Here is a 27279-nt window from a genome sequence, read left to right as displayed (position 1 = left end):
CAATCCCACTGTCTACAGTAGAAGCCCATGGAAGTCAGTGAGCTGTCAGGGTGGAGCTGAGGGCAGAACATGGCCTGCTGTGTTTATATTTTGACGTTATATATGTCGTAGGAATTACATGTTAATAATAGTGCAAAATGCTATATTTGTGTACTTAAGATTGATAAAGATGAATTTGAAGACAAAATATTATATTATCAGTCTTACAAGAGGAATAGAATGCGGTGGGGAGTGTAGTTTCTTACTATTATATTATGCTAGCAGAGGTGTTTATCTGAGCAGTAGGTATATAAGAATGGATACATTGTTGTGACTTCAGGTTGTAGGTTACAGTGAAGAATTTATTGCAAATCCAGAGAAAATTGCCTTTCAAAGGCAAACTGTTAATTCCTAATAGATTAAAGGAATTTTACCTCTGGATGTTCAGATATTCATAATCCTCAAGCTATACCTGTTTTTATTATTTGTCAAACAGTGTGTTACATTGCCCAGTGGTTTGTGATCATGTAAAAGACCATATGATAACTCTGTCATTGGGGGGAGGCAGCGTAATCTAGTTTACAGAATACAGGGTTAATGTCAGGAGAGCTGGGTTTTGTTCCTGGTTCTGCCACTGCCCTGCTGTGTCACCTTGGACAAGTCACTACATTGCTCTACTCATTGCTTAATATATTAATTGTGGCTGTAAATACAGGATAAGGGCATTAATCTGTTTAGGAACTGCGGAAATGCCAGGCTGGATCAGACCCAGGGTCCACCTAGTCCAGTATTGTGTCCCCACGTTGGCCAGTACCACGTGCTTTAGAGGAAGGTGCAAGAAATTGTATAGGTTAAAGGTTTGTTATTCCTTAATTGCTTGTCTAATGGATTTAATGTGGGCATATCAATTTAATTTTTCTTTATCACAGAGTTGAATGTAACTTTGTCTAACAATTTTGGCATATAATATCATTTTATTAATAAAGCTCTATCCCTGTCAAGACACATTTGGGATGCTGAATAGATATATGCAATACAAGAGTAAAACTACACAGAATGGAATTTTTTTAGTGGAGGAATTATTTACAAATAGTTGTGTTATTTCTTGCAGTAATATCTACTGCTGGGGGAGGTGTGAGGATGAGTATATGACCCCAGTTCTGCAAACACTGTTGGCAGTGGCCAAGAATAACCCATGATAGTTTTTAAAAGAAAATTAGTGGAACAAATTTGCTATCCTAGTAATCAGTTTACAGTTTAAAGAGGATCCGCAGGTTCGGCCGATCGCGGCTCCGACTGGCAGGAAGCGGCGCGGGCCCAGGGATGTGCTGGCTGCCGCTTCCTGCCGCCCCCATTGGCCTGGGATGGCGAACCATGGCCAGTTGGAGCCGCGATCGGCCGAACCTGCGGACGTGGCAGGTAAACAAACCGGCCCAGCCTGCCAGGGTGCCTGGCGAGCTGCGTGCCAAAGGTTGCTGATCTCAGGTCTACATTCACAGGTTCATCAATTTTTTTTTTTGACTCCCCGACTGTCAGTGTTACCCTCAGCTTCTTTATACATACTTTATATATAAGAAATATATACTAAGTGTCTAGCCCTTTGGGTCCTAAAGATCCTCTTTAAACTGTTCGCCATCCCAGGCCAATGGGGGCAGCAGGAAGCGGCGGCCAGCATATCCTCAGCCCGCGCCGCTTCCTGCCGCCCCCATTGGCCTGGAGCAGCGAACCGCGGCCAGTGGGAACCACGATTGGCCGAACCTGCGGACGCAGCAGGTAAACAAACCGGCCCGGCTCGCCAGGGTGCTGACCCTGGCGAGCCACGTGCCAAAGGTTGCCGACCCCTGATGTAGGCTTTGCAAATGCAAAGAGCTGCTTTTAAAATGCTGCTGTTGATTTCCCATATGTCTCTTTGGGTCCAAGACAAACTGGAAATGCGTAAAATCGAGTAAGCCGCTTTCATCTTACAGTGTATGGGCCTAGTCTTGCTCCCACGTAAGTAATTTTCAAAACTCCCATTGGCTTCAGCGGTGCAGCATCAGGCCCCACTGAAGTCAATGAGAATGTTGTAAGTGACTATGTATAAACTTGGATCCTGCTATCTACTTCTTATGACTCTGTAACTTTTAATTTAATTAGCGCATCTCCCCCCTCCCCCAATCCCTCGGTTTTCAAACAATCTCATTTTCTCTGTGGAAATGATACTCTTTCTGCAGAGTTGCAGATAATAGGCGGCCCTGCTTATCTAGCCTCCTTAGTTTTGTTATCGTACTTCTTCACCCTCCAGCTGTACTATATAAATGATGAGACTATTCCTTGCCACTTTATGCTGTGAAACTGAAACCTGTCACTAAAACAGTCTGGTCAAATTCAGTGCTGATCAGTGGTGCAAGGAGTGTGAATCACAGTCCCCAACCCCATAGGATCAGTCCTGCGTTTCTCCCCCACTTCCTGATGAATTATTAGCATTTGGCCTTCGTCAAAGAATGGAACACTTTATTTTGGAGAGACTATTTACTTTTTCATGAGCGATTTCCATTTTCATAAATATCACGATTTGTTACAGCTTTTTGAAACCAGTGTATGTGTACTAATGAATGCTAAAAGATTAGCTTGCTGGGAAATGAGCTTTCAGTTCATAAGCCAAAAAAGAGTGTGCTGCAGCCTTCTCACAGTATACTGCTGCTGGCCTTGGCATTGACCAGTAAGGACCAGCTTCTCAAGGGATAAGAAGGGATTTAGTTTTTATGGACCTTGTTAATAATAAAAAAGAAAGAACGAACTTTTAAAAACTGGCTGAGTGTCAAGAGAACATCACATTCTCCTCGCAGAAGAAGTTTCAAATGACTTTTGGCATTAACTGAAACTCTCTTTTCTGTTTTGAAGTTGACACATCCCTCTCACACCTGGCTTGGGTGGGAAAGGAAGGGCAGTGACTGCTCCTAAGGGCGGTCATGAGCTACAACATATTCTCTAGCTAGAAAATATAAAATAGGCTTTTTCGTTTGAAAAGGGTCTGTGTTTTTTTGGTGTTGATTCATAAGGCGACATATTTATGTATGGGCTCATGATTTTTCTGAGCACCATAAATCTGCTATCACGGTTCATGTTTACAATATTTGAAAGAGATGGTTTCTTTACCTTTGCTTTATAAAAGCACAAAATCTAGATGTTACAGACTGAAAGCTGAAGGGAGGAAGCATTGTCTAGTGGTTAGAATAAGGTATGCGGAAGTATGGAAGGCTCGAGTCCTAATCCTGGATTTGCCACTCACTCACTGGATTTGAAGTCACATGATGCCAAATTTTCAAAGGAGCTCAGGGCCAGACTTTCGAGTACTCATGATTGAGGCCAGACTAGCAGCACCCACTGTGACACCTACAGCTGGGTTATCAAAAAAGCTCAACACCCCATGTGCTGATATCTGGTCATGTATTTCAGTGACTGGCCTGGAGCATATACTTTTCAAAATCTGGCCCTGATCTGTGAGCCGTTGGAAAAGCTAGCTTTGGTACAAGACTGAGAAGGTGTTATGGGGAGTGGAATCTTTGTACACCTCCCTATCCTGGGCCAGCCAAATGACAGTTTAACCCTGGCTGTAGGTTAGGGGAGCCTGAAGGCTTGTCTTAATTTGGTCTCCGCTGTTGTGACTTCTAGGAACTGTTGCAAGGTTCTGTCCCCGCCCCTTTAGAGTCATGGTACACTGCCAGCCAGCTGCTATGCCTCACTGGAGTTCTGGGGCACAGTCCCCTGTGCTCAGGTGATGAAGTTCATTTCACCCGCATAAAGCCTGAGGCAATAGGTAAAATTGCCTTGACTATGGAAAGGAAATCAACTATTACCACAACATGGGGCCAAGACCTGGGATTGCAGTGCAGCTCTCTCCCTCATTTACTACTATTACAGCCTTTCAGCTGCTACTCCAGCCCATCAGTGCTGGAAGGGAGGTAGATTCAATTCTCTGCTCCCCTTGCATAGAATATTAGGACTACTGGGTCAGTGTATAGGTGGATCTTTCCTCTGATCTACTGAACTGCTCCATCATTGCTCTCTAAGCCAACCGGTATGGATCAAACATTGGAGACCAGTGTAGGGCTTAAGTGATGAGGAAGGGTCACATGCAGTTTGGTCCTGTGTTGACATAGGGAATGATTTTGCAGAGTAGTCTCTATTCCCCCCAGGCAATGGAAACATCAGGAAGCTCTGCATAGCAGTGTACCCTCAGGCTTAACCTTTTCCTGGGCCCACCCATGCCCCAAGAACACCAGTGGTGTTGCTCCATTGCAGTCAGTCCCCTTTACACAGCAGAATCACACTAGCTTTGCTGCAGGGCTCCGTTCTAGCCAGGAGAGAGCTTAAATTTGGCCTAAAATGTTAAGAAACCTCCTCAAATCTCCCTTGACTGATATGGAGACGGAGATGATCTCAATCAGTTGTTTTTGGAAGTCTGTGTGTTTAATAATCAGGCCACGTGGCCTCTTGCTACCTCTCCGTGACTGACTTGCAGAATTTGCTCAGGAAAGCCTGGTCCTTTCAGGTTGTGATCCCTTAAAAATTCTTCCCCAGCTGATTTACATTACAGCTGACAGGGTCTGAGAAGTACCCTCGAAGCAGCCATGTTAGGACTCACTGTGCCGGTGACATCCCTATCAGTACAAATGCATTAAGAAGTTATGGTCTGTTTATCAGATCTCACCAAAAAGGGATACGTGCCCTTCCAAAAGCAGAACAGCCTCTTTGGCTGCAAAGGTTCAGCCTGACTGGCTCAAGACCCAATCTTTTTTTCATTGCAAACAAACCGTGCCATGTACACATGTGAAATATTATCTGAAGATCTCTTAAGTGTTTAACTACATTCATTTAGCCTTGCACCTCTTTGTATGAGTTCCAGCACCCTGCAAGGTAGCTCTGTATTATTACTAACGTTTTACAGAGGTGAAAACAGACACAGAAGGCCCAATTCACCCCAGCCCTCTTGGCTTTTTGCATTGGCTCTGCCAGCATAAAGGGGCCATAAAGTCAGCAGATCCAGCCCTCAGAAAGTCCCCAAAGTACGGGCTGCCTCCAGCAAGTCCAGAGCTAGTATAAAGTCTCTAAGCTATCCCGCACAGGGGAGTCTAGGGGGTATTCCCAGCCTAGAAGGCATGGCCAGAGCACCATGTCTGCTAGCATGGGCTGCTTCAACAGCTGCTAGGGAATGTGGCAGCCTGGGTCCAATTAGGGAAGCATTTGCACTGAGATCACCTCTAGTGTAGGGATGAATTGGTCTCAGTGTTAAGGGTTTGCTTATTTTAGAGTTCTTAAACTCAGGTTCATTGATTGCCGCAACTCAACTTGACTGTTGCAAGTACTTGTGTCCTGGAACAAATGTTTGTGGAGTGTCCAGTATAGCAAGTACAAATGTTTGCCAGTTAGCTTGAATTAGCTAACAATTACTTTTAGGTTAAAAATCCATCCATATACCCTCAGGCTTTATCCAGGCTAACCTCTTAGGTGTGATGTTAGCACATGCTAGCTAATATGTACTAATGAACGGACATGTTTTAAAGTCTAGGCAAGGCACACGGTCTTTTAACGTGCTAAAAATGTGGGGTAAAAGGGAGGCTAAGTAATTTGCACTCTGTCATACATGAGTGCTTGTCAGGAAGTGTAGGGCTGGGATGGTACGTTGCTGTTCTATCTGAAGCAGTTTTAAGGAGCATAGGTTCCCCATCTTGCTCCATGAAGTCTTCTCTCTGCATCTGCTGTGTGTGATGCCTCAGAACACTTCTGCTTGGTTACTCTGTCTATGCCCCCATTTGGCCCCAAGTTTATAGGTTCATAGGAAAGTTCCCTAGGCAGGCTCCCCAATCTCTCTCCAGTTTAGTTGGATCATTCCAGAGGTCCACATATTTCATGAAGCCTTCACAATGTTCATTATTTTCAAATGCACATGCTACTTAACCATTTAATAACAGAGAGAAGTATGAGGCCACCAGACATGTCAGAATATCCAGCAAGATTTCATAAGACACATTGTCAACCAGTGCTATCTTTCATTGCCCGGGCATTTACTTTCTGAGTTCATAGATACACAGTGCGCTCTGCTGTGTGGCAGCTAGCAGATTTGTTCATGAAATAAAGCTGTGCATGTCCTGAGCCCACTTCTTTGCACAAAATTATCAAACAATGACTGTTAACTAACTTTGGCTTAATTAAGTTGACAGGTTTCACAGCTGATTTGAACAGTTCATTAATTGTGGGCTACAGCTTCTTTGCTGCCAAGGCCTCACAGTGCAATATAGCAAACCCATTGATGGGCAGGTGCAATTTCCACCTTGGGCTTCGTGAGATCAGGATTATTGCTTTTCATTACTGAAGTCCTGTTGCTACTGAAACCTAAATATTTCCTCCAGCTTAGTTCTCCTTCTCTCCATCACAGATCTTGAAAATATCTTGGTCTTTAACTCAGTGAGAATTTCTTTGCCTTTGGAAAGTCAGTGGATTTTTCCAGCTGTGGAGAAATGTACACACCACTTCACAGATTAAGGATGTGGCCATTCTGCATATGCTGCTAAATCAAAGGGGGTGTTTGAAAGATCTGATGACAATGGCTGAGCTAACCGCAAGCACGATTTTATAGACTGCGGCTGCTGCCGTTGATATGGAGTCCACTGTGTGGGTGTAATGATCCTACAAGTGCACTTTCTCGTTATTCAGGTTTTTTAAAGATACAGCATAGTCTAGTTCCTTTTATTCCCCTTATAAATGAATTAATCCTTTTTTTTTTAGTCTTCATCCCCTTCTGCAGTTTATCAACTTGTTTCTGAAACGTATCCTTCTTACCCTCGCCTCCTTTTATGCTCCTGTATGTTGGTCCATTCCCCCTCCCCCCTTTTATTCTTTATGGTGCAAATTAAGCCTTGGCAACTATTGGTACAAATCCCACTGAAGTCAGTAGGAGCTGCGCTCACTTACACTAGGGCTGTATTTGGCTCTATGGTTGATGAAATAGCCAATACTTCAAAAGAAGCATGAGATTTTTGCTGTGCTTGATAGGCTGTGCTGCCGAATGGCTCGGTCCTGAGAGGTCCCAGGTGCTCAATATCTCTCAGAAGAGACTCAGCACCTCGTAGGATCAGGCACCCAGCTGTTGTCATATATGCCAATATCTGAATAATTAAGGCCTTGGTCTACTCGTTACGGTTTTGCAAGCATAGCTGTATCAGTTAGGGGTTCGATTTCTTATGGATGTGGCTATGCTGGTAAAAGCCCTCATGTAGATGCAGTCTTACTGGTATAACTGTGTTTGTATTGGTATAGCTTATGCTAGCCTCAGGAACTGGCATAAGCACTTTCATATGGAGATAACTACACTAAAAGGCTATGTCAATTTAGCTAGAAGGGTGTAACTATCTCTGCAAACCCTCCTAATGTAGACAAGGCCATATTAAATCAAGGCCAACTCTGCACTAGACACCTCTGCTCGGAAAGTAATGTCAGTTAGGGGGGTGGGTTTTTACAACTTTTTTTAATACCAACCAAAGCCCTGTTATAGATGCAGTTATACTGGCAAAAGAGCACTTTACTGGTATAGCTTATTTTGTTCAGGAAACTGATATAAAATACTGGCTTTTCTGCCAGTATAAGCTGTGTCTACACCAGGAAGTTTTGCCAGTACAGTTATGCCAGGATATCTTTTCTAGGGTAGGCTAGGCACAACTGTGTAGTTCTTGAATTAGGAGAAACAAAGGGTTTTGTTTTCGATCCCCTTTGAAGTGTTTTTGTGCCTTTCACTTTAGGAAATGTTGCTTTTCAAACTTTTCCATGCTAACATGACTCATCATTCTGTGAAATAATGTAAAAATATTAGAGCAAAGTTGACATATCAATTGATGAGCTGCATCATTTTAAATATCCAATATAAAATTCATAATCAGATGAAACTTGTCTAAATATTTATTTGAATATAGAGCAAATTATCAGTTGTGAGAAAATCATCGCCTAGGGCTCATAGGGGCTACGTTAATACAAATACTCAGTAGATATGGTTTTGTGACACTGTGCAGTTAACATGGAGTTGGAATACTTGGTTAACATTTTAAAATGATACACTGGTTATGGTGGTGCTACTGCTCTCTTCTGTAACTATTGGCCTTTTGTCTGGTGCTGGTTCCTTCTCCTTGACCTTGGTACTTGGTTAGACTTCATTGGCAGACATTCTGGTATTCAGTTCTGCTTTTGCAGTTCTTTTCTGGACCCGCATCTCTGAGATGTAGCCTTTACAATTAAAATATCAGGCCACTGCTCTTTTTTGTCTATGGTACCTCCCTTGTCCTGTTGCCAATAGCTTTTACCCTTAACAACCATTTTTCTCCTCCTTTTCCTTTTTTTTCCAACATGGTAAATAGTTTCTTCCTGCTCTTTCATTCAGCCTGTCTTGATAACCTTCATCTCACCTTCCCTCAACTAAGATCTTTGTGTATTTTTTGGTTTTGTTTTTTGTTTTAAATGGAAGTGCTTCTCTTGGGCAAAGGGAACATCTTCAAACAGAACTCCATCAACTCTAGCTTCCTCCAAAGCAACTTGCTTAAAACAATATACCTTAACATGCCATGTTTTGTTTCTGAAGAGTCATAGCTGGTAAACATATCTTACATTTTAATTCTTTATTTAGCGTGCACAGTGCATTTGTTGCCAAGGTCAATAGCCTTCAAAACACTGTTGTTACAGATCAATCTAATACTAAAAAATAAACTATTTTGGTAAAAAATATAAACAAAATCAAACAATACAGTGAGTCTATTTCTATGTTTGGAGCCCTGCAACTCCGTGGATATCTACTTTATATCTGCCGACCATTTTTGTGGATTGCGGATGGATGCGGATCCAAAGTTTGTATCTAAAGCCCTGCAAATCTGCGGATATCTGTAGATCATTTTTGCGGATCGTGGATTGGATAAGAACATAAGAATGGCCGTACTGGGTAAGACCAAAGGTCCATCTAGCCCAGTATCCTGTCTACCGACAGTGGCCAATGCCAGGTGCCCCAGAGGGAGTGAACCCAACAGGCAATGATCAAGTGATCTCTCTTCTGCCATCCATCTCCACCCTCTGACAAACAGAGGCTAGGGACACCCTTCCTTACCCGTCCTGACTAATATCCATTAATGGATTTAACTTTCATGAATTTATCCAGTTCTCCTTTAAACGCTGTTATAGTCCTAGCCTTCACAACCTCCTCAGGCAAGGAGTTCCACAAGTTGACTGTGCGCTGTGTGAAGAAGAACTTCCTTTTATTTGTTTTAAACCTGCTGCCCATTAATTTCATTTGGTGGCCCCTAGTTCTTGTATTATGGGAACAAGTAAATAACTTTTCCTTATTTACTTTCTCTACATCACTCATGATTTTATATACCTCTATCATAGCCCCCCTTAGTCTCCTCTTTTCCAAGCTGAAAAGTCCTAGTCTCTTTAATCTCTCCTCATATGGGACCCATTCCAAACCCCTAATCACTTTAGTTGCCCTTCTCTGAACCTTTTCTAATGCCAGCATATCTTTTTTGAGATGAGGAGACCACATCTGTACGCAGTATTCAAAATGTGGGCGTACCAGGGATTTATACAAGGGCAATAAGATACTCTCCGTCTTATTTTCTATCCCCTTTTTAATGATTCCTCACATCCTGTTTGCTTTTTTGACCACTGCTGCACACTGCGTGGACGTCTTCAGAGAACTATCCACGATGACTCCAAGATCTTTTTCCTGATTCGTTGTAGCTAAATTAGTCCCCATTATATTGTATGTATAGTTGGGGCTATTTCTTCCAATGTGCATTACTTTACATTTATCCACATTCAATTTCATTTGCCATTTTGTTGCCCCATCACTTAGTTTTGTGAGATCTTTTTGAAGTTCTTCAGTCTGCTTTGGTCTTAACTATCTTGAGCAGTTTAGTATCATCTGCAAACTTTACCACCTCACTTTTTACCCCTTTCTCCAGATCATTTATGAATAAATTGGATTGGTCATAGGACTGACCCTTGGGTGACACCACTTGTTACCCCTCTCCATTCTGAGAATTTACCATTTATTCCTACCCTTTGTTCCCTGTCTTTTAACCAGTTCTCAATCCATGAAAGGACCTTCCCTCTTATCCCATGACAACTTAATTTACGTAAGAGCCTTTGGTGAGGGACCTTGTCAAAGGCTTTCTGGAAATCTAAGTACTCTATATCCACTGGATCCCCCATGTCCACATGTTTGTTGACTCCTTCAAAGAACTCTAATAGAATAGTAAGACATGATTTCCCTTTACAGAAACCATGTTGACTTTTGCCCAACAATTTATGTTCCTCTATGTGTCTGACAATTTTATTCTTTACTATTGTTTCAACTAATTTGCCCAGTACTGACATTAGACTTACCGGTCTGTAATTGCTGGGATCACCTCTAGAGCCTTTTTAAAATATTGGTGTTACATTAGCTACCTTCCAGTTATTGGGTACAGAAGCTGATTTAAAGGACAGGTTACAAACCATAGTTAATAGTTCCACAACTTCACATTTGGGTGAATGCCATCTGGTCCCAATGACTTGTTACTGTTAAGTTTATCAATTAATTCCAAAATCTCCTCTAGTGACACCTCAATCTGTGACAATTCCTCCGATTTGCCACCTACAAAAGCCGGCTCAGGTTTGGGAATCTCCCTAACATCCTCAGCCGTGAAGACTGAAGCAAAGAATCCAGTTAGTTTCTCCGCAATGACTTTATCATCTTTAAGCACTACTTTTGTATCTCGATCGTCCAGGGGCCCCACTGGTTGTTTAGCAGGCTTCCTGCTTCTGATGTACTTAAAAAACATGGTAAATAGTTTTACCTTTTGTTATTACCTTTTGTTATTACCTTTTCAGTTTATGGCTAGCCGTTCTTCAAACTTCTCTTTGGCTTTTCTTATTACATGTTTACACTTAATTTGGCAGTGTTTATGTTCCTTTCTATTTACCTCACTAGGATTTGACTTCCACTTTTTAAAAGATGCCCTTTTATCTCTCATTGCTTCTTTTACATGGCTGTTAAGCCATGATGGCTCTTTTTTAGTTCTTTTACTGTGTTTTTTAATTTGGAGTATACATTTAAGTTGGGCCTCTATTATGGTGTCTTTGAAAAGCGTCCATGCAGCTTGCAGGGATTTCACTTTTGTCACTGTACCTTTTAATATCTGTTTAACTAACCCTCTCATTTTTGCATAGTTCCCCTTTCTGAAATTAAATGCCACAGTGTTGGGCTATTGAGGTGTTCTTCCCACCACAGGGATGTTAAATGTTATTATATTATGGTCACTATTTCCAAGCGGTCCTGTTATAGTTACCTCTTAAATAGCTGAAATCATGACATTTACAATTTTTAAAATCCTATGACCGTGATATTGACCAAAATGGACCGTGAATTTGGTAGGGCCTTATTTATGTATCCTCAATCGCAATTGTGTCAGCCTTACTCACATTAAGTAATACACATTGATTTCAGATGGGACTGCTCACAGAGAAAAAGTACCACTTAGGTTTGAGAATCAGGTCCTCAGAATATAATACTCTTCAGTACATTTGGGGTGTCTTGATAATCTAGACTCTCACTTTAAGGCACCAGAAATTAAAATTTCAATCAATCAATCCAAACAAATTCAAATAAACAAACACACACACACACACACACGATCAGTGAGCCACACATACTTTTGCACCAGGGTGTCACCCTTCTCTTCTTTTTCCCCTCTTGTGTTGAGTCTGGTGATTTTAATTTTAAATTCTCTTTTACCATCAGTAAATGGGAAACTACAAATTAATTAATTAAGCCAAAGGATGAGCAAGTCATTTTCACTGACCTAAATGACTTCTAATCGCACATACAACTGTTACATTCTCCTTATGGATAAATAAGAATTATTTTATAATATAGCTTAAAAGAAACAGAGGACATTAATTTCCTGGTAACATTATTGGGACTGGGTTTGGGGCTTTTTTTACATTGTGTGTGTTCTGGTAGTTCCAACTTGTGCTAGACACAGTACAAACAGAGCGGAAAATATAGTCCCTAGCCAAGTGAGATGACAGTCTAAAATGATGTGGGGATTTCTTGTTAGCACTTTAGTGAAACAATATCTATTTACATCTTAGCACCGTTAACTAGTCACTTCTGATCAAAGCAGGAAAGAAAGAAGAGGGACAATCATATTATAAAGATGTGCACAAGCTATTGCAAGTGGCTTTGTGGCATCAAAAAAGATACCGTGACAATTTTTTTCTCAGTCTGATCCCAGCTCAGGGATTCTCCACCCAGCAGTCGCCACTGTCCTCCGTCCCCTCCAACAATGCTTTATACATGTATAAGAACAATATTTTGTAATAAATGTACAGTTAGTTCATTCTTGAACATTTCTACAGACATCTGAAATCCTCAAGCTACTGGAATGTGAAATGGTTTCCAGACTTTTTCCTAGTATAGTCCTCCTTTCTTTTAAATACTACATTAATTATGCTTTGAGTAGTACTTGTCAGAGACAAGATTGAAAATCCTCTGTACTCAGAATAAAAGGTCAAAAAAAAACAACCCTGAGTAACTGTCTAGTCAAAGAAAAAAGTTCATTTAATTTAGACAAAGCTAGACATGAATTTGCAAACTAACAAATAGAAGCAGTCCTTGCACTATAACTTATCTTTCACTGAGCAGACAAGCTATAGGATGGCCTTGACTAACCATTATACATCACTCAACAGTCAACATTGTTGTATTTTATATCTTATCTTTATGCCTGAGCAATGTGAACCCACAAAGCGCTAACAAAAAATACCACTTTATAGCAGTAACATTTCTGTAGATGCAAAATGCAATCAATTTCAAGTTGTTTTAAGAGGAATTGGAAGGTTGTAAAGGAATGGCTAAGAGCACTAAAGATATTTTCCGTACTTCATATAATAGGCAGGCCTCCTGGTTTATCTGTGCAATGTTTGCTGTTGTAACAAATTTCCTTCTTTTGCTGTGCAATTTCTAATCCTAGTGTGCTAGTTTCCCCCAGCAGAGGAAGAGAAAAGTTCAGAAATAGCTAACCATGGCCCTAATCGACAAACCTGTGATTTTAATCAGGGCAGCTAGAATCAAGCAATTGCTTTTTCTTAGAAGAGAAGTATTTTTTTAAAAACAAGGAAGTGCTGAGCCACTGACGTACCCTGAGTGTAAGGCAACATCATGTGAGTGGCATGAAAACAGACGAGGGACTCTTGCTAGGATACTTGCATCATGTGAGTGGCATGAAAGCAGACTAGGGCATATGAGCACTGAATGCACCAGGGAGACAGAGAGCAACCAGTTTCTAGTTGGAAGGTGTTTGCCCTGCAATTCATAGATCCCCCTGCCAGCTAATCTGTGGGAAAACATTGGTATGGGCGTCAGAGAGAACTGAACAAACTAATGCTCAAGGAAGATCCGGTGACTAGACAGATGATGGAGAAGGAGGGCTTGAAGGAAGGTGTACAAATGTTATGGGAAACAAAAAGTAAGTGGCCAATAATTTAGATTCACTTTATTTCGGGATGAACAGGAAGATCTCAAAATCACAGCAGAATGTAAGCAGAGAACAGAATATAGCAATACAAATATTTAACAAAAAGAAAATAAGACAGGTGGATCAACAAAAGTCTCATCCACAAAACAAGTGACCAGATAAAGATTTCCAGTCACAGATATTTTAGACACAGATATTTTATCAATATGTTGAAACATGTTGTTCTGTGCTAGTTTAGTATAGCGTTAGCAGCTTTTACCAATCCATGCTCTAGTATGACTACAGGCTGAGCTGCAAAAGGCCAAGAGCTACTACAGTTGTAAACATTTTGTATTCAACACATAGACAGTATGGCACCAAAGCCCTGATTTACTCTAGCATTCCTGAAAGGAGAATCAGGCCCAGTAAAAAAAGATCCCCACACGCATTCTTCTCAGAAACCAAAGGGAGATGGTTGATGACACAACATACAATAAAAACAACGAGGAGTCCGGTGGCACCTTAAAGACTAGCAGGCATACAATACATACTGTTGAGCAGCGCCTAGAAGCTCCCCGTGAATAAGTGGAAGCTTGTAAACTGTGTTTTAATAATCAAATACATGACAATTCTGTATAAGTGCATCAAAGAGGAGGAAGCCAGAGAGGTCATTTAAAGAGGTGGAAAAGCGATTAAGTTGATGAAAAAGGGCCTTGATGAACATAGCCCTTTTAAAAAAAAAACAAAAAAACAAAGATTGAGAAGAGTGTATTTGGGAAAAGGTGGTGGTGAGAGGGGTGTTTTAATCTCAGATTCTATTCTCTATCTTTATATATATTATCCCATTTCTACCTGTTGGTCCCTGTAATAGACATAATTGCCAAAAAATCCACCACACATAAGAAGTGAGGTTTTAGGTGTCATTAGCTCAGGTAATGTCTGCAAGATCCATAACATTCTGCAGAGAAAGGAAATTCTATAAAACAAAGATCAATATGGGAGGAGTAGATGAGCCATTATCATTTTGCCATGAAGAATTCAAAGCCATGCGCATATAAGGGGCATATGCCATTTCCCATCAATATTAAGAAGTTTGATCAAAAATATATACTCAATTATACTAGCTAGAGCAACAGGTATCCATACTATAGCTGAAAGACAGATGAATGATACAAATTAATACTCTAAGCTTTCTTTATGAAATCTGTCAGCATCAATTGTCTAATACAACACCAAGAGTCATATTTAATGTCACTGATGACAGTCTCGATTCATATTTAAATCAAATAAATGTCACATACAGAAATGGTAATTAAGGAACACAAGGTTTACACACCATCTGATTATTTTTGTTTTACCCTATGCAAAAGATTTTGCTCAAAATATAGGTTCTTATTTTATTTTGGTAAAACAACACAAGAACAAATTACAGTCTGAAGGCTCAATAAGGAAAACTTAAAAAAAAACAAAATCCCAAAGTTATGAAAAAACACCACAATTATGAAAACCAATGAAAAAACCTGTTCTAAAATGACAATACAGATAGAGCCTTGCATGGATACAAAATTTCTCTCCACATTGGGGGAGGGAGAGCTCAGTGGTTTGAGCATTGGCCTGCTAAACCCAGGGTTGTGAGTTCAATTCTTGAGGGAGCCATTTAGGGATTGGGGGCAAAAATCTGTACTTGGTCCTGCTAGTGAAGGCAGGAGGAGGCTAGACTTCAGGGTCCCTTCCAGTTCTATGAGATAGGTATATCTCCATACTTTTGCACTGCTGCTGGCGGTGCCACTGGCTTCAGAGCTTGGCAGCTGGAGAGTGGCGGCTGCTGGCTGGGATCCCAGCTCTGACGGCAGAGTTGCCACCAGCAGCAGTGCAGAAGTAAGGATGGCATGGTATACTCTTGCCACCCTTACTTCTGTGCTGCTGCCTGCAGAGTTGGGCCCTCAGTCAGCAACTGCTGCTCTCTGGCCGCCCAGCTCTGAAGGCAGCAGTGCAGAAGTAATTGTGGCATGGTGTGGTATTGCCACCCTCACTTCTGTGCTGCTGCTGGTGGGGCGCCACCTTCGGAGCTGGGCGCCTGACCAAAAGCCGCCACTCTCTGGCCACCCAGCTCTGAAGGCAGTGCAGAAGTAAGGGTGGCCATACCGGAGCCCTCTAAAATAACCTTGCGACCCCCCTGCAACTCCCTTTTGGGTCAGAACCCCCAATTTGAGAAAAGCTGGCCTCCCCCCTGAAATCTGTATAGTATAGGGTAAAAGCACTCAAAAGACCAGATTTCACGGTGGGAGACCAGAGTTCACAGTCCGTGACACATTTTTCATGACCGTGAATTTGGTAGGGCCCTGGACATAAACCACTCTATTAACAGAGAACTGATAGCTCAAAGGTCTTCTAGGTAGATGAGTTTACCCCTTTATTACTGTACAGTTGGAAATTTGTGAAGTTGTGGCATTAAATCAGAGGGGAATGAAAAGCTCTACCAAAACAAAACATTCTGACATCTGAAACTAAGGCCTTGTTTACACTATGTGGATAAGTCTACCTAAGTTATGTAACTCCAGCTATGTGAATAATGTAGCTGGCGTTGACGTAGTTTAGGTCGACTTACTGCGATGTCTACACTGTGCTGGGTCAAAGGGAGACACTCTCCTGTCGACTTATCTTACTCTTCTCGTTCTGGTGGAGTTGACGGGATAGCGATCTGCGATCGATTTAGTGATCTTCACTAGACCCACTAAGTCGACCCCCGCTGCATTGATTGCTGCAGCATTGATCCCCGGTAAGTGTAGACATGCTCTAAAGCTGGGGTGCTTTGGGTTTTTTTTGTGTTCCTTTAGGAGACCCACACGTCTCCTGAGGCAGCATGAAAAGCTAAACAAAGGCTGGGTTGAAGAAGTTGACTAATTTTCCAGAAAAACCAAAACCAGGGGAACAAAACTGTGAAAAAAGTGTAAGACTGTGCTCTTTTGACACAGCTTCTGAGGCAGCTTCCCCATAATCAGCTACATCCCTTTGCGGGGCACAACATAATCCTACCCCTTCCTCAATGCAGTCAGCCAGCTCTGCTGGTTAGTACATGTCGGGGGAGCCATTGCTTTGCTGATGCTCTGTCCATTGGGGTGTATTGGGCATACAGCTCCTGCTTGCTTTGCCCCATTCCTGGAACCACAATCTGGGCAGGTCTAGTGCAACTATTGATGCATTGTTAGTCGCCATTATGACTATGGTGTCTAGCCCTTAATATTGAAGTTTGTAACAAAATTGCAACCTACCCTTATTTATATTTTCTACTTTGATTTCTGCTCAAGTCATCGTAGGAGAGTTCAGTATTACACTTTCTCCGTTAGGGTATGTAGTTCAGGAAATACTCCCACAGTGGATGCCAGATTCACAGTAGGTAGCAAGGCAAGGCTGGTAAATCTAGGGAGAATGTTGTACCCCACAACATGGCAAAAATATATCTTGCTGTAGAGACACAAGTCTTATGAATCAAGTGTGTGTGTGTGTGTGTGTGTGTGTGTGTGTGTTTTTGGGATAGATGAAAGTCTTATTTCCATAACTAAAAATGTGATTTAGTAATCCTAATCTTGTTTGACCATTCTTTGGCCAATTTTGAGCTAACTGCTACTGACTATATAACAAGCAAGATAGGCTGATCTAAGAGCTACCTACCTCTCAAAAATCCTCTGAGCTAGAAGGAATATAAAGGAACATTTACAGATTTTCTGGGGAGCAGGTTGAAGTGAGGAGAACCTTAAAACTCAGGAGCAAGAGTTTTGAAACAAAAAACTCTCTATGATGCTAAACTATTATTTTTATTTAAAAAGGGAAGCAATACAGATGAAGCACTGGTAAGGTTAAGAGAACCCCTATTCCAGTAATTCTGATGAGAGCAATAGATGGAAGCATAGAGCTGAACTCATATATAATAGGAGTTCTTAATTTTTTGTAGAAATCTGAATGCTTCTGAGGCAGCTTTAGCAGTTAGGAAATAAACCACCTTTTAAATTTCCTGCAACTTCCTAGATAAGATTTTGGCTCTAGAGTCTGATTCTAAAATCAGAAGTTCAAGAAGGAGATAAAGGAGAAGGTAGTTGATCCTGATGGTATAGTAGCCAATAATATGACTGCCACACTTACAAAGTAGATTTTGAACTACTCTTAAGAATCTTTCCCTTCCCAACTGAGTGTACGAAGTTAGCATCTGTTCTAAAAAATGTAGCCCTCAAAGATGTTGGGTAATTTCCTTAGTAAAAGTTGACCTTAAGATGCCCTAATGTCCTGGTATGATAAAAACTTTTGCAATGATTGATCCATGTGGATTAAGTTGGATTTGTAAGTGGCTGTTGTGAATTAAATGTTCTCTACTCAACCCAGTCAAATGCTGCACATGAAACAAATCATTGAACCAAATGCCATTGCCACCAGGGAACCATTGGCGGTGGGAGAGATTTTTGCCTTGGATTTGGACACACTTGGTCTCCTCCATAATAGAAGTTGCATTTATAGTACCATCCATCTTCTCAGGAACTTGTAGAAGTCTCCTCATGGATCTGAAGTCCATGTCTGCATCAGGAGGCAGAGACTGGTTAGCTGGGGAAGGAGTAGGCAAACCAGCACCAAAGCTGGTGAGGATGCACAACTTTCCCCTTCATGCTCCATGTATCTTAGCTAGAAAAGAGACCATGATTATGAGTGCGGTATAAGTACCTGAACAAAATGGAGTGTCCTGAAGGCAGCTGAAGTTTAGGGGGAGTCCCTGGTAGTGCAGGTAGGTCACCAAAGGCCAGAGCTAGTGTGGGAGCACAGCCCTCCCATATATTCCCCTAGGTACAGATAGAACCCTTGGAGTCATCTAGGTTTGGGGTGGGAACCCACTGAGGAGCTCAGCAACTTTTTGTGATGGAGTCTTTCTATATATGCACATTTTTGGTCTTGCACGGTGGATACACAATGTATCATTAATAGTGTTGCAGCACATCCAGAGTACTCTAGAAAGCTTTATACCTTTTCTTGCCTTTTCTTCTGGACAGAGCCCTGCATCTTCTGATCTCTTTGATTGGTCCCATATGATTCTGTTGTATCTTAGTTAAGGCCTGAAGTTCTGTAGCTTTTTAACTTAGGCTGCCTGTCACTCACAGTTATGCATGCATCTGTTACACATGGGCTGCCTGCTTCTGTAATGAAAGCAGGTAGTCATTAACCCTAATGGTGGAGTAGTTTCCAAAAGTAACTTTGTAAAAATGACAGCATGGGGTTCCACATTTGTTCTCTCTCAATTACTTTCAGATCAAACTTGCTTAGTTTACAAGTCAAAGGTGATTTTTTCCCCTAACAGCCAATACTGCAGTCTCTCACATCAGGACCAAAATCAAGCTGCTTTCTGCCTGCATCTTACTTCATTTCCAGTAATAAAAATTCCACCTCATGTAACATAGCTGTATTGGTTTTGCAGTGCTAACCATAGTAAAAGCTTTGTTTTTGTCACTAAATTTGGCAGACAGGTCTCAAAGACACAACACAGACAGCAGATGTATAGGAAAGTGCTCTTTCTATAGTGAGCCCCCCAGCTGATACCACACTGTTGAAACAAACAAGCACCTGCTGCACCTTCCATCATCTGCATTCCCTTCCCTGGCTAAAGGGGATAGCCCATCCTTGGGAAGTCTTGTGAGGCTTTATTCTAATCATTACCTTTGTGGTCTGTTGGTGACTCTTACTGTTGGTGAGCCTACTATCATTACTAAAACAGCTTTCCTCTTCTTCCTTAGCTTCAGGAGCATAATTTGAACCTTTTTGCAGTTAACCAGTTTAGTATCCGCAGGAATTTTTCTCAGTCAATTTTTAAGCAGAATTCACCATTGTAGCCAGCAAAGTTTTTGTTTAAAACTGGTGACCTGATGTAGTCCATTCTTTATCATTATTTCCTTACTACGAGGACCTTGTACATTTTCTGTTGTAGCTTATTCATTAAGGTGAAGGCTTTCTTTAAAGAAGGAAAAATGCATCTGTGTAGTTCTGTTTGTTACTTTGCAATCTGTCATCAGAATTAGCCGTCTGTCTTCCCAATCTCCTGTTGTTTATTTTCCTTCCTCTATGGAGGTTGTATCAAATGCCCCTTTGAACTGGGGAAATCATTTAAAAATCCAATCTGTAACACTCCTGTTAACATTAACATGTTTTCTTCTCTTTTCACCATTAACTTTCAAATGTGAATATTAACAAGGCAAGTATTTTACTATAAAACACAGTCAGTCATTGATTACTATTAAATACAATCATTTAGTATTTGAGACCCTGGTTATTTGAAGATTCAGTACAAAGTTCATCAGTAGTGTAAGGGGTTGCGACTGCAATAAGTTGACAGAGTTGCATTTGCTTCAATAGTGAGTTTGGCTCTTTATATTACTAGTGCATTGATAGCAATGGTGTGTGGGAGTGCTAGTGCAGACAGGCCCTTTGCATTTTAACCAGTATGTTGCATAGCAGGTGTGCCCTGGAGACCGCATCCCTACTCCAGAATCAAATTGCCCAGCTGCAGTTAGAGAATGCCTCCCTCCAAATGCAGGTCCAGTCCGCTCTGGGACCCTTGGACTCACCTATAGCAGCAGTATTGCAGCATGGTCCAAAATCCCCATGCCAGAGTGGTTCGATGGCGACCACCCCAAGTTTTGAGGGTTTATTAACCAGCGCTGCTTGCTGTTCCTGATGCAGCCATCCCTGTTCCCAGATGATCAGACAAAGATCGAACTGGTTATCAGTCTACTATCTGGAGAAGTCCTAGATGGAGCATCACCAGTCCTGGAACAGGCTGACTCAATGCTTGGCTGCTTTGAGGACTTCATCCACTCCTTCTCGTTAACATTTGATGACCTCAGCAGAATTAGCACTGCCAAAGCAACCCTACAGTTCCTCACCCAGGCTTCACAATCCGTCTCCACCTATGCAGTCCCATTCCAGCGCCTGGCTGCCCATATGGTGTCACCACTTGGAAGGCGTGCGTTTCCATGTCTAGGTATTTACCAACCGTAAAAACCTGCTATCTGCAAGGGCCCTCCACCAGCATCAGATCCGATGGTCTGTGTTTTTCTCGAGTTAATGCTACTTTATCGGCCTGGAAGCTGCAGTGGCAAGCCTGACATGCTCTCCCACCAGAAGGGGGGCTTTGATAGCCAGGAAGGACCATTGGAACCCTCCACTATCTCGAAGCCTCACCATTCCGCCAGTGTGCTAGTGAACAACAGACCTGTTAGCCCTCATGAAATCCTCTCTACCGAGCAACCAATTTGTGATTAAACAGATGTCACCTAATGCCGAGCGTGACCCAGGCTTCTCTGTCAGAAATTAGGTACTTCTGTTCAAAGACTGTGTTTATGCCCCCAAATCCTCACCCCGACTGTACCATGATTTACCTCTGGCTGGCCATTTTGGATACTTGAAGGCCATAAAACTAATCGTGTGACATTTCTGGTGCCCCAGGTTGCACACCTCCATGAGATCATACATTGACTCATGCAACTATGTTGTCGTATGATGGTCTCTAGAACCCAGAGTCTGACACATTGGTAGTAACAATGGTAGTAAATTTTGGAGAAGAAGACTAGGCCATTTTTTCATTTCTCAATGGCTCTGAATTGTGTATGTCTGAGCTTGTGATGTGGAAGTGTTCGAGTAGGATTACAGTAGATCTCCACATTTTTACTATGTCTTGTGTTCTCTAGTCAGTCTTTATTCAGTGTATTGCTAGTTCAAGATCAACTGGTTTTTGGACCAGACAAAATCTCTAGACTGAAAACATGAAGATCTACCAATTATTCTTGGATCTCAATAGAAGTCTAATCTAGTGTCTTTAATTTGTCTCAAGAGCATGAGAAAGTTCTGAGACCTTCTGACTTGCTGATTGTTGAGTCCCTGTATCTCACTTTTAGAGGCAGGGTATTTGTATGTAATGGAAAGTCTGTGCGCAAAGTTGAAATCTGTTGTAGCCACACTAGCAAAAAAAAAGATGTACAATATATTCTATGAACAATTGTTTTAGGAGTCCTTTTTGTGCATGTCATGCTCCATGGCACCAGTGCCAGGGCATGGTTTGGTGATGTGGCCTCTACATATGAAAGAAAGATCTCCATCTATCAAGGAAAGAGTCAACAAGGCTCTTGATTAGGCCTATTGTGAGGTATCACTTATTGGTTACATTTCTTAACGTATTTCTCCTTTGATGGCCCTAGCTTAAGGGTTGTCTTCTAACATCTGCCTGTAGTGTGTCTCAATAACTTCCGTCTGTAATGGAGTGCATGGGAATCCACTAGGTAACTGAAATTGTGTGTGATGAAGGAGTTGATCGTTAATTTGGTGCAAGGGTAGAAGTTTCAGGGACAGGGTTATGTTCTCCATTTGAGACTCCTGCTAGAGCCATTAGTACCTCCATGCTATTCTTTTGTAGTCTCCCTGAGTCTACAAAAGAATGAGGGATTCTATCTCTCTTCTTTTGGTGGGGGATACAGTATCTTTTTTTCCCCAAAACTGGCCTTTGGTTTGGCCCCCAAGCACCCATCATCTGTCATATCTGAGCTACTCTACTCCATCTTTACTGGAGAGTTAGGTACCAGTGTATTGTTTTGGAGGCAGCATATCAATTCATTAGTGAGATATGGTAACAGTCACTTGAGGGATAAGCAACTCCTGAAGGATTATTTCAAACATTGTGTTTTTTTCCTGCCCCCCGCAGTCTATTTGTTCCATTAAGAACCCCATCACCTCTTTACAAGGCTTATGTGTGACATCTACTAACACTGCACATTCCGCTTTATTATAACTACTGTGTCCAACTACTTGTGTGAGGAACTTGCTCTGAGCTGACTTTGAAACTACTTCCCAACTGCTCTCTCTGGGATTCAGCTGTCTCTTTTAATTTGGAAGAAGAAGCATCACCCTGAGATTATTTTGCCCATGAAGTCTCTATTGGAGTTGGTGTATCAATGTTTGCTGTTGATCCTGAACCCTGTCTGGATCAATAGAGAATACAGAAGCATAAACAAAAACCCAAGTGAGATGCTGGCAGTTTGTGGTTCCCCCCCCCTTGTGGTTTATAGGCTCAAGTGGTGAATCAAGGGGATTTTGTTGCCACAGTGATCTCCTAACCAATCAGAAGTGTGTAATTTCTTTGACTCAATTTGGCAATTTTTGCAAGTTCAGTGGAAGAAAATGATTTGCACTGATCTAACATTGCTAGTTTCCTCTCTTTAAGATATCAGTTGAAAAGTCTCAATTTTTAGAGTTCTGAGGGAGATTTTTATTTCCCCTTGGACCAAATCAGGCGCCAGGTATGATGTTTCTGGATGGATAGTGTGACTTTTTTCTTAAGAAGCCCGTACAAAGCAGATTTTGCCCTAGACTGTCTTCCTTTTAGAGAGACTGTTTGTTACACACAGTCCCTTTCAGTTTACATTTGTTCCATGCTTCACAGTAAAGACTGTTACTCTTAGTCTTCTGATATGTTTGTTTATTCCCATATATTTCTGGCATAGTTTAGTTAAAGCCTGGAGTTCAGTGAAACTCTCTGGCTCAGGCTGTGTTGTACTGTTGTGTGCGCAATCATTCCAGGACTCTCACTTGGACTGGCTGCCCCTCCCCTGAAAGGAAGTGGACATTGTCTGTAAGACTCTTCGGTGGTTAAAGAAATAGCCACCCGTTGCCCCCTTCCTAAATCTTTATAAAGTGCTTATGCTTGTAGAAGCGTCACAGGCTCCCACAGCTTATGAAATAGAACAAAATCCTAATTTATAGGGTATACCATGATCTGGACCAGTCCACTCAAGTTCATTTGACTTTTACTGAATTAAACCTGCAGCTCCTAATGCTGATTCAGGAGATAAAATTGTCTGTGTAAAGCTGCAGCAAACTGCCAGTCTGCCAGTTTCATACCAGTTCATGTATATGCTTGTGTGGATCCTTTAGAGCTGGCTTTCCAGGGGTACAGAGGTTGCCCTTAAAATGGTTTTAAGTGTCTTGGGGGAGTTAAGGCCCTCTACAACTGACTGACAGAAAGCTAACTGATGACTGCCATCTTCAGGATCTAACGTCATGGTGACTTCAAAGTTGCTTAAAACCTGAAATATAGAATGAGTTGCACTATAGAACAAGGGTTTTTTGATCAAACAGAGGTGGATGCTAGGCATAAAAATAAGCTGTTTTTTGTAAATGAAATTTTTCTGCATGTTTCTAGTCACGGACATAAACACGGTTTCTGATGCATTTAAAAAAAGTCAACATTCCGGACATGGAAAAACTAATTTCTGACCCTTTTAAAGTGGACAAACTTCTGTGGTTTGTGTATGGAGCTGATTAGCATGATCCCTCTACCCATGATTGCCGGTCTGTGTCAAGCACATGTGGAACTAAAGAAAAATGACATTCTGCAGCCAAGTCCAGCTTCTGATGAGTCACTTGGCTGGGTGTGGAGCCAAGATATGTACCCTTCAGCTATATGAAAACCACAGCCCTTTTGTGGCAAGTAGGGCCCTTTTCCTTTATGTACAGGGAGTGGAACAATGTAAGAGGGTTTGCAAGAGTGGTATGTTTTCTAGAAAAGTGAATTTGCTTTTCAAAAATGGACCCTGAAGAAAAAGGATTCCTCTTTTAAAGAAACGTCACCGAGAAAAATTAAGGAATCTTTAGGTAAATCCAGTCTAGATAAGTATTGGTGTACACACAAAGGAGATGAGAAATGTCAGAACATATGGTTTAGCAAGGATTGATTGAAAACTTTAACTTGTATGAAACAGGCAAAGTTGGAAAAGCAAAACTCATTTGTTCCAACATAAGAAACATGTTTCCTAGTCACTGACTTTTAAAACATTTAAAACGTCAATTTCAACATGGCCAAATTGATGAGGATTCATTCAGTTTGGGGATTCATTTTATTTGTTGCGGCTAGATCCAAATAACACTATAGATGTTAAAATGTTAAGCTCCTGGACAAATCAGTAAGTCATCCTCAAAAATGACAATCTCCATCCATGTCAAATTATATTTCTAATAATAAGCAAAGTAAGGAGTCATAATATGCCAACCCTTGGGGGTTTGAAGCAAAGCCATTCTTAAATTTTCAGAGTTTGGAATAACACAAGCATCTTATACAAAAAAAAAAAAAAGTATCGCTTTTTCACAGTCCTTCAAGTTGTAAAATGGGTGAGCCAATCTAACCTTGATGAAATATTATTTTCTGTCGTAAAACAAGCATGGAAAGCTTCACTTGAGAGGAGTACCAGCACGTTTGCTAGAAATAACTGGTTGAAAATGGAGTTTTGAACAAAAATCCTTTTTTGGTCTTAACTATAGTCTTGCTCAGGGATTGGCAACCTTTGGCACACGACCCATCAGGGAAATCCGCTGGCGAGCTGGGACGGTTTGTTTACCTACAGCGTCTGCAGGTTCGGTCGATCGCGGCTCCCACTGGGCATGGTTCGCTGTTCCAGGCCAATGGGGGCTGCAGGAAGTGGCAGCCAGCACATCCCTTGGCCCACGCCACTTCCCGCAGCCCCCATTGGCCTGGAATGGCAAACTGCAGCCAGTGGGAGCTGCGATCGACCGAACCTGCGGACGCTGCAGGTCAACAAACCGTCCCAGCTCGCCAGCGGATTTCCCTGATGGGTCGTGTGCCAAAGGTTGCCGATCCCTGGTCTAGCTAGAGCAATATGATGCAGCAGTACTGAGATGTAATAATTGACTCTCAGCCCTTTCCTGCTCTCAGTAAAATCAGTGGGAGTTTTGACTTTGATCTCAGAGAACAGGAGTGGGCCCATTGGAATAGAGCTTTTACTCTGCAGAGTAGGAGCTCAGTACAGCAAGAGGTGCTTGTGAGGTGCTGATTGTCTTAACTAATTTGAAATCAGTGGGAGCTGAAAGTGCTCAATGCCTCAAAGGCCTCAATACCTGTTCTGTTCATTCCCTCTGAAGCACCTGGCATTGTCCACTGTTGGAAGACAGGATACTGAGCTAGATGGACCACTGGTCTGACCCAGTATGACCATTCTTATGAGTATCAGAGGGGTAGCCGTGTTAGTCTGAATCTGTAAAAAGCAACAGAGGGTCCTGTGGCACCTTTAAGACTAACAGAAGTATTGGGAGCATAAGCTTTTGTAGGTAAGAACCTCACTTCTTCAGATGCAAGTGAAGAAGTGAGGTTCTTACCCACGAAAACTTATGCTCCCAATACTTCTGTTAGTCTTAAAGGTGCCACAGGACCGTCTGTTGCATTCTTATGAGGTGATCAGCACCTATCAAGATCAGGCTGTCATTTATCAAATATGGTCCCTTAATTTTATAACTAATAACCAAGTCATGGGAATCAATATCTATCTACAGAGTGAAGTAGAATAGTCTTGGAGATCATTCCAAGTGTGCCCAGCACCAATTACCTTTAAAGCTTATGAAGATTAAATAAATAGAGAAAGCACAAATAATTTATTTTTATACAGGTTACTGAGGAGTTGTGACAATTTTACCCTTAGGAACTTTCATCTAGTTATCTTGTAGGTATATCCATAAACCAGACCTTTTAAAATTGATTTCCCCCCCCTTCTTATTGTGAAATAGCAATGTTAAATTAAAGATTAAACCAGAAACAGAAGCTAATGCTACTTGGATGCAAATTACATTTTTAAATTGTAGTTCATTTTCCTGTTGTTTCTATCAAAGATTTGTTTTTTCCTCTTGTTCCATATTTTTTTTCTATTTTATACCCTTAAATATTCCTATACAAGCTTTTTAAACAAAAAGATCAGATAGGTTGAACTCTTTGCTTTCTTAAGGCACTGGAATGTGGCACAAATAGATTCTTACTCATCTTCTGAACTGTCACCAAAAAAGATTTAAGGGCTTTCAATGAGGGTTTAAGTGGCTGGATTTAACTCTCCGTCTTGTTCTCTCTTTTTTTATCCAGTTGATTCTGTAATATAGGGCTTTTTGGTGCTTCATAGCAAACCCACAAACTCCCTCTTTCCTTTTAATAATAAAAAAACATTTTTGAAATAGCAAATATCAAAGTTTAGTCAACATAGTGTGCTGTTTGACTTGTAGACACTGGATGATATTCTAACTCTGACCTAAGAATCTCATGGAGGCAGCAGAACTATAGTTGTTACATGTGAACTAAAAATATAATTAAAATTTTAAAAATATCCAGTTTGCAATATCACTAATATGAAGACTCCTCTTTTTTTCCCCTCCCAATATTTTGAACCAGTCTCCGTGATGAATGGGGGAGAGGAAGAGAGTCTGGGATTCTAGGATGCCAGAGGAGAGGGTGGGAGACTGGGACTGACTGAGCATGGGGACTGGAAGCCAGAGAAGGACACTGAGAGTGGGAGCTGAGGGAGAGACTGGGACTGGCTGGGCAAGGGGCCTGGGAGCTGGGGCAGGGGGAGGGAAAGGGGGAATGAACTGAGATAGGGTAAAGATATGAGGGTGGAGACCATAGGCGCCAACTTTTCCCAGCGCCAGTGGGTGCTTGCAACCCCCCGTCCCAGCTCCACCACGGCTCCACCCCACCCCATTGGACTCTTTCCCCAAATCCCCGCCCCGGCCTTGCCTCTTCCCCGACCGTGCCGCGTTCCCCCTCCTCCTTCCCTCCCTCCCAGCGCTTGCCACCGTGAAACAGCTATTTCGCAGTGGGAAGCGCTGGGAACTAGGGGGCGAAGCAGGGACACGGCCACTCAGGGGAGGAGGTGGAGTGGAGGCAGAGGTGAGCTGGGGTGGGGTGGCAGAGTGGGGAGTTGCCGGT

At 41.8% G+C, this 27279-nt stretch overlaps 1 protein-coding gene and 1 long non-coding RNA gene across 3 annotated transcripts in view; both read left to right on the top strand.

Annotated features, from left to right (window-relative positions):
- The window catches only part of LOC101937122 (high affinity cAMP-specific and IBMX-insensitive 3',5'-cyclic phosphodiesterase 8A), a 238062-nt gene that overhangs the window by 65665 nt on the left and 145118 nt on the right, over positions 1–27279 (top strand). The window lies entirely within an intron of this gene.
- Positions 1267–14967, top strand: LOC135973727 (uncharacterized). Its single transcript, XR_010590709.1, has 2 exons — positions 1267–3610; positions 3647–14967. It is a non-coding gene; the product is annotated as an uncharacterized LOC135973727 (long non-coding RNA).

The sequence above is a fragment of the Chrysemys picta genome, chromosome 10 (genome assembly GCF_011386835.1).
Source record: "Chrysemys picta bellii isolate R12L10 chromosome 10, ASM1138683v2, whole genome shotgun sequence".
Classification (NCBI taxonomy): Eukaryota; Metazoa; Chordata; order Testudines; family Emydidae; genus Chrysemys; species Chrysemys picta.
Note: the sequence above shows the minus strand (reverse complement) of the source record. Positions and strands in the feature narration are given on the sequence as shown.